General features: G+C 47.6%; 1 protein-coding gene across 14 annotated transcripts in view; it reads right to left on the bottom strand.

Annotated features, from left to right (window-relative positions):
- The window catches only part of FOXP1 (forkhead box P1), a 341592-nt gene that overhangs the window by 155987 nt on the left and 178611 nt on the right, over positions 1–6994 (bottom strand). Inside the window, exon 1 of one of the 14 annotated variants that reach the window (XM_052678955.1) lies at positions 1765–1888. The exons of the other annotated variants lie outside the window; for them this stretch is intronic. The gene's annotated coding sequence lies outside the window, so the exon portion shown is untranslated. Of the gene's footprint in view, positions 1–1764; positions 1889–6994 lie in introns of those variants that run through there. 14 annotated transcript variants of the gene reach the window in all.

A 6994-nucleotide genomic window follows, 5' to 3' on the forward strand; every position in this document is an offset into this window, starting at 1 on the left:
AGCCGGAGCTGATCCACATGACAAGTTCGTGCACCCAGTTACAATGCACGTAACAGCCTCACTTCTTTGCTTCAGATATCTCCTAGAGGAATCCATGTCAGTTCTCAGTCTCTAACTTGTGAGTTGGGACTGGATACAAAGCCACAAGAAACCATCTTGCACTTGGCTGATGTGGCCCACAGTGACTGCCTGGCTTGCTCCAGCCATCACACAACCCAACACTGGCTGAAGACCTGAGCATATGGCAGAGAAGACAGACAGCCTAACCTTCCCCAAACAATCTTTGTGCATCCTCCTTTCTTTTAACACTTTCATGCAGAAATTACTCCTAGTCTGATCATTGTTAAATAAACCCCCTTTCCATCACCAGCTCCATCCAGAAGGACAGCTCTGGAAACCCACCCTCAGCAAGAAGGCTCGGAGCTGGGCTGCCTGCAGGACAGGCGGATGGGCTGCACCACTGACGTGGCAGCACAAGCAGAGTGAGCTCCTACCCCCTCGTAGGCAGAGCCATCCTTCTGCCACAAGCTCAACAAAAGTCATCCTTAATATCATGGGATCATCACCTGTTTGCAAGGAAAGGAATGGGAAGCCCAAAAAAGAACCCCAAATCAAAGCAGAACTCAGGTTTCACAGTACCATGCTCCTCCACAAGTGCCGCCAAGTGACCTGGGAAAGCCGCACTGTTAGGAATTGGCCCTGCAAGAGAACGGCCCCACTGCAGGGTCCCTGAGGCACACAGCAGCTCCGGGGTGGGAAGGGGGCTCAGGGTTGGTTTGTGCACACCGTGTGCAACGTGAGCTCTCTCAGGCTGTGTCCCAAAAAAGAAGATGAACAAAACACTCAACAAAAGGGCAAAGTTGCATGTAATAAATACGTAAATGTGGTCACTTTATGAGGCAGCATGGACTGTGAGACAGTAAGATGACTCCAAACCTCACACGACTGGGTGCTGATTGCTGAGCAGTTACAATCCCACCCCCAGCATATCTCCACCGAAGCATCTCTAACCCCACTGGTTTCTGGAAGCCAAAGCCACCCTGAAGCCAGGCACTATTGCACGACACAGCCCTTGCTTCACTGCTTCAACACGGCAAGGGCAGGGTCCAGCTCAGCATTCCCACTTTAGAAAAGTATATTCAAGGTATTTTTCTCGATACTTCACACAGAAAGGAGCAGCCACCACCTTCATGCAAAAAGACTTCACTTTTCTTCCTCAAGGTCACACCAGGAGGGTTATTCCCTGCGTGTGTGAAGCCCCAACAACACACTGTTGGTGCGAACAGGTCCTGCCCAGCATTCCACATCCAGGCCACAGCCAGAAACAATAATAAACAATCATTCTGAAAAACAAAGATGGTGTGAGTGTGTTTTCTTGCTCATTTGCAAAACAACCCAAAAGCAACAACGACCAGGACGGCGCTCTCTAATTAAGACTCTCAGAAACCGAAGAGCAAACAGTCAGCAAACAGAAATTTGCAGATGTAAATGCTGTTTCCCAGTTATAAAAAGCATGAGAGCTCACTTGCAGGAATGGCAGAGAGCACTTTTAGATTTGGTATTTTCTCCTCATTCAGATGGCTCTGCTCTCGCACCGGAGCTTCTCCCCAGACCACCTCCAAACTAAAAGCGAAAGCTTCGCCTCTTCAAACCCCGCAGAGGGCACACGCATCGCTCCCAGCCAGACACCAGGGAAGGGGGAAGGCAACACAGCCCCGACCCAACACCACACACAACGCAAAGGCTGTTCTTTTAGGGGATTACCTGGGTGATTAGCCCTATACCTTTGTCCCAGACCTTCTAACTCCTTGTTTGCTCCATGCAGGATTTTCTAGCCACCAGCCGGCTATCGCTGTGCTAGTCGTCTTGCAGGAGTGCTCTCTCCCTTCTGAAAAAAGCAAACAACTGGATAGATATCATTACACTAAGGAAATCTCTTGGAAAAACCAAACAACTTGCTAATCTTTCTAGCCCCTTCACCCAAGTTAAAGATAAGCAAAGCAAACCAAAGTGAGTTTCAGGCACATTCCAGGGACAAGCTCCCCTTTTTCTCCTTTATCAAAATCCCAGCATTTAAAGGTTTTTTTTCCAGACCTTGCAGGATAAACTGCTGCTCACACCCGCAAACAAAGCAATATTTGTTTAATAACTGATTGCTGCCATGGGTACAGTAAACAAGGGGCCCAGCATTTGTGTTTATGAACAAACACATCATCTTGCAAGAGCAATTTAACATTAACCAGGTGGAATAATCAACAGATTTCATAGGTGACACTCGGGGCAGGACTAATGTAAACAGAGCAGGGAGGAGAAAGGGGCCACTCTTAGGGAATCAAGGTTGAGGCAAATGCATTACAGAGTAAACAGCTGGGAAGAACTCAAGACAAACAAATAGTCATTCTTCTGACATTTCGAGAAGCAGAAAGGTTGTACGTTACATACATCAGCTGCTGACCACCATGAAATCCAACCAGTTGCAGACCAGCATTTCTTGTTTACACAGTGCCATGTTTGCTTATAAACAACAATTTGCTGTTACCAACCTCGCATTACTCATTGCATAAACGAGCAGATCAAGTGAAATCCTGTTAACTCTTCTGTGCATCGAGGACTTTTTTCCCCTTAAACAATAACAAACATAAAGCCTTTGCAGTCTTTCTTTGCATCCTCAGGACAACAGACAACAGAGGAAAACGTGCAGCCATGCATCTGTCAGATAAAGGCTGAAGAAAGGAGCTGAAATCACATGAAAGTCTTCTAGGGAACAAGATTTACCGGCCAAACCACTGATGTAGGAGATCTATTTACATTAAAAAAAATCAGCAACTGCAAAAGGTGGGATGCAAAATGTTAACTCCTCTTAAACAAACAAGCAAAATGTTGCCTTTCTACACAACTCCATCCCTTCCAGCATGCACGTGTGCTTTCACACACACCCATGCACGGCTCAGCCTGCACTCTTCTCCTTTCTCTCGCCCACTCTCAGCACTCTGCTTCTGGAGGTTTCCCCTGTTCCTTTCTACGAACACAAGAGGGGCCAGAAGCCCCTCCAAAGCCGCTTTGTCTCCTGTGAAGGCTTCTCTCAGCTGAAACTCCTGTCCACCTCAGCACCCTCAGCCAACAGCATCAGCCCTCATGCGGCTCCAGGGCTCAAGTTCCTGGCATTCCCCACCCTACAGAAAGCATTTCCTCACCCATTTCTCAGCCCTGTGGCACTCAAGATACGACAGCCTGTCACACAACTCCTCCAGGGAGGTTTCTGCACTCCTCTATCACGATTGCCGATTTGGGGAAAGACCTGAAGCACACAGGGAGAAGATGGATGGGAATTAACCCTGGGCTCTGGGTGACATTCCTGCCTGACACATCCCCAGTGTCACCTCCATGAGTCCCTGCAGCCCTCCCACGTGTAAAGAAGCTCTCTAAGACAGGGACAAAGGCTGTCCCCCAGGAGACCAAGCTGTGTCCCTGCAGCCCGTGAGCACCACTGCTGCCACCAACAGAGACCAACATCATCCTAGGTTTGAACGTGTGAAGCATCCAAGGTCACAGCTGGCCCGGGCACTAATCTGCTCCCCCTTGTCACTTCACATGCAAACAGCACGGGGCGGGAAGCCTCCTCCCTCATCATTTTTTCACAAGTTTTAGAAAACTCAGTACTTTTCTTCCCAGCACAATCTTGGACATCCGTGGTCGCCCAAGAAACTCAAGTTTCCCTTTTCAGCAAATATTTAGCCTTTTGTTGTACTCAAAAAAAAAAAAAAAAAGCTCAAAAGTATGAAATCAGTACAACCTCCTAATAAGGCAGGTATTTAAATGCAGCCCAAACGTAGCATTGTTGAGGCAACCTCCTGTTTTTTCATCCGTCAGGCTGACAGCATAATAGCAGGCAGGATGAAAGGTGGGACTCGAGCACGGAGTTGGCGTCCGCACACCAGGAAAACACAAGTGCTGCCCCATTTCCTGTGCTCCAGCAGAATATTTCTGATGTCTGGGGCTGCCGGGGACTTAACTCTGAATTAATGATTGCACACAATGCCCTCCTTTCTCCCCTCCCTGCAGGACAGCGAGCGCCAGCCCCACCGAAGGGCTGCGGGCGGCCGGGCACGGGTCACAGGGGATTTAGATGTTTCACAGCAGCTTCAGAAATTCAGACACCGCAACCTGAAGGCTTCGGAAAACATCAAGCCCTGCATGAAAGTCGGGACATTTCCCTCACCTCGGCCGCGCCGCCGGCTCCGCGCTCCTTTTCCTGCACGTAAAATCACAGTTTATTCAGTACAAAGTAACTACGGCATGATAAAAACTATAAGCATATCATTCAAATGCTTTATTGGTCAAAGAGATGGATGCTTTTATTAGCCCAACCTTTTTTGTAATGGAGTGCCACTGATGACCCGGTGTTAGCCTCATTCCCTGCTATTAATCACACCTCTAAGAGCTCATTTTGCTTTAAAATCTTAAGAAATTGCTATAATTTAAAGACATGGTGTCTACATAATGGGAAATGCTTCACAGATTGTATCATTTCATATAACACAGGATTTTTATGGCAATGCTGACCACCATACCAAGGTATTACAAAACTCGAATAAAATATTTTATGAAGAGAATCTGCACCTAAACTTACTTTTGTGTTTGTGGTTTGCCACATCCGTGACGCTTTAATCACAGCCTTTTGGGAGCTGCAATATTCAACTGCATGTGGCTGACATAGATTAATGCTACAGAAACACTCCCTGAATAAATACAAGCAGAGCAAAACAAAATTAAATGAAAATTAAATAAAAGACAAGGACGGACCAGGAAAGGAAGTCTTCTTCGAGCTGCACTCAAATGATTTAACACAAGGGATTTACTCGTCCATTGACTGTATTCTCACTCTCCTTTCTGCACAGGGAAAACAGATGATGTTTACTGTGAAAAACTTTCACGACAAAGTGGAAGCATCTTAAGAATTTACCTATGCTGAGAATTAAATTAATATAATGACTGTCTTAACCCGTATTATTAGAATGTACTTTGCTCAATGTTTTGACAGTGTTGACTGCTGCAGGAAGGAAAACACATTTAAAACAATTTCAGCCAAATGCAAAAGCAGAAGCCTTCAATTTTTCAAATGTAACGCAAAAAGCATCTTTAAATATCTCCTTATGAAAGAAGATGCAGGGCAATTATGTTATATGGTGAACACAAAGCAATGCTCTTTCCTCAGCTCTCTAACAAGATATTAGTGCCTACTGGCCTTAGGAACACTACGTGTAAATCGCATCACATTCAGAGCCTCTGAATTCATTATAATAGGAGCTGGAGAGAAATGTGAACTTCCCAGGTTGTTGCTAAGGATTAGCCCTTGTTTACAATTCTGTATTTATAGAACAAGAAAAATTTGTCAAATGAAGGGCGAAGAGGAAGGCAAGAACACAAATTTAGCCTTGATTTCAAAACAAATCAGATCTTGCAACCATTCCCTGAAAAGAAAACCATGGTTTTTAATGTGAAGATGCAAATGAGTCTCAGAATATAAAAATGCTTTATAATTCTGTGCATTCAACACTACTAGATGTTATTTAAAGAATTTATGTTAACATTTCTCATGCTCACAGAGCAAGGCCGAGATGCTGCAAGCAGCAGCTATTCCCCACGGACGGCGTTTCCACGAGGTCTACGTTCCCATCCAGAGGGCCATGCATGGCTCCCAAACCTCTGGAAAGAACACGCTGGCTTGCTCAGATGCAGCTCATCAATGCAGCACCCAGAAAGCAGGGCTAGAGACAGCAGAACGTGCAGGTCTGAGCACCTGGGCAGAACTGGCTGGGGGAGTTTGCACTGCTGTGCCACTGAGCATGCAGAGAACACTTCGGCCTCCAGCACTTTCGTTTCTTCTTGCAAACAAGGGCACACCCACTGCAATTAAGCTGCGGAATTATTTTCATGAGGGCTTCATGTTTTCACACACTCAAAGCCTCCTAAGACTTGCAGTCCCTCCCATGCACCCAACAGCTGGTGCCTGCGTATGGAAAACCAAGCAAAAGCTCTTCTGTGGTTTCACCCTATGGAAAAGCAAATGGCAAAATGCTTTTTCCCATTTCCTGGGGTGGAACATCCCCAGCCTGCTGGCCTTGCCCCATCCAAGAGCAATGGCTCTCAGAGCACAGCTGGGACGTGGTGCAGAAAGGGACAGCATCACCCGCATGGAGCAACGAGGGCAGGAGCTGCTCTCCCTCCCACCTGCTCTGACCATGCTGCTTCATTCCCACGAGCAGCTCCAGCTCCAGCATGGGGATCCCATTCCACCCCACTGGGCTGCTGAGTGGGAAACGCACACAGACGGTCCTCAACATGCTCAGCATTGACACGCGGATCCCGAGCACCCAAAAATACAGTTGGTCCTCATCACGCTGGCCCAGCAGAGAAAGAAGTGTGAATTTTTTCCACCTCAAAATTTCAGCCTGTGCCTGAGAAAACTCCCTAAAAAAGCTCTGTCGAAACCGATTTGTTTCCACTCACCAAAAAAAAAAAAGCACATATGCCTACTTTTGAGTCTGGATGCAGGAAGCCAGACTTTTCATCCCTCTTCTGCATGGTGGGGCCCAGCTCAGAGGCAGCTGGGGACCGGCCACCGTTGAGCCCCCCCTCCTGCTTCTGCAGCAGCCCAAACCTCCCCACAAGTGGCACCAGCTGCCAGCAAGCAGCCCCCAAAACAACGCTGGAAGGGGCTTGGCAGAGGCTGGAGCGTTTTGGGTGCCGTGTCCCTGGCAGCAGCACTGCTCCAATGCAGGTGGTTTGGGTTAGGGGCTAAGCAGTCCCTCCTGCACCCAGCACAGCCTCTGAGCATCTCCACGACTCACAGGTGCACGGCCACACTGATGTGCTGCCAACTGCACAGCTTACACAAACAGCTTCCTGCTCCCAGGGCTTGTGAAAGAGAAGGATTCCCTCTGTTCACATCCCATTCGAGGCAAGGCTATCCGATGTCAGGATGTGCAGCAAG

The sequence above is a fragment of the Tympanuchus pallidicinctus genome, unplaced genomic scaffold, assembly GCF_026119805.1.
Source record: "Tympanuchus pallidicinctus isolate F22 unplaced genomic scaffold, pur_lepc_1.0 scaffold17, whole genome shotgun sequence".
Lineage (NCBI taxonomy): Eukaryota > Metazoa > Chordata > Aves > Galliformes > Phasianidae > Tympanuchus > Tympanuchus pallidicinctus.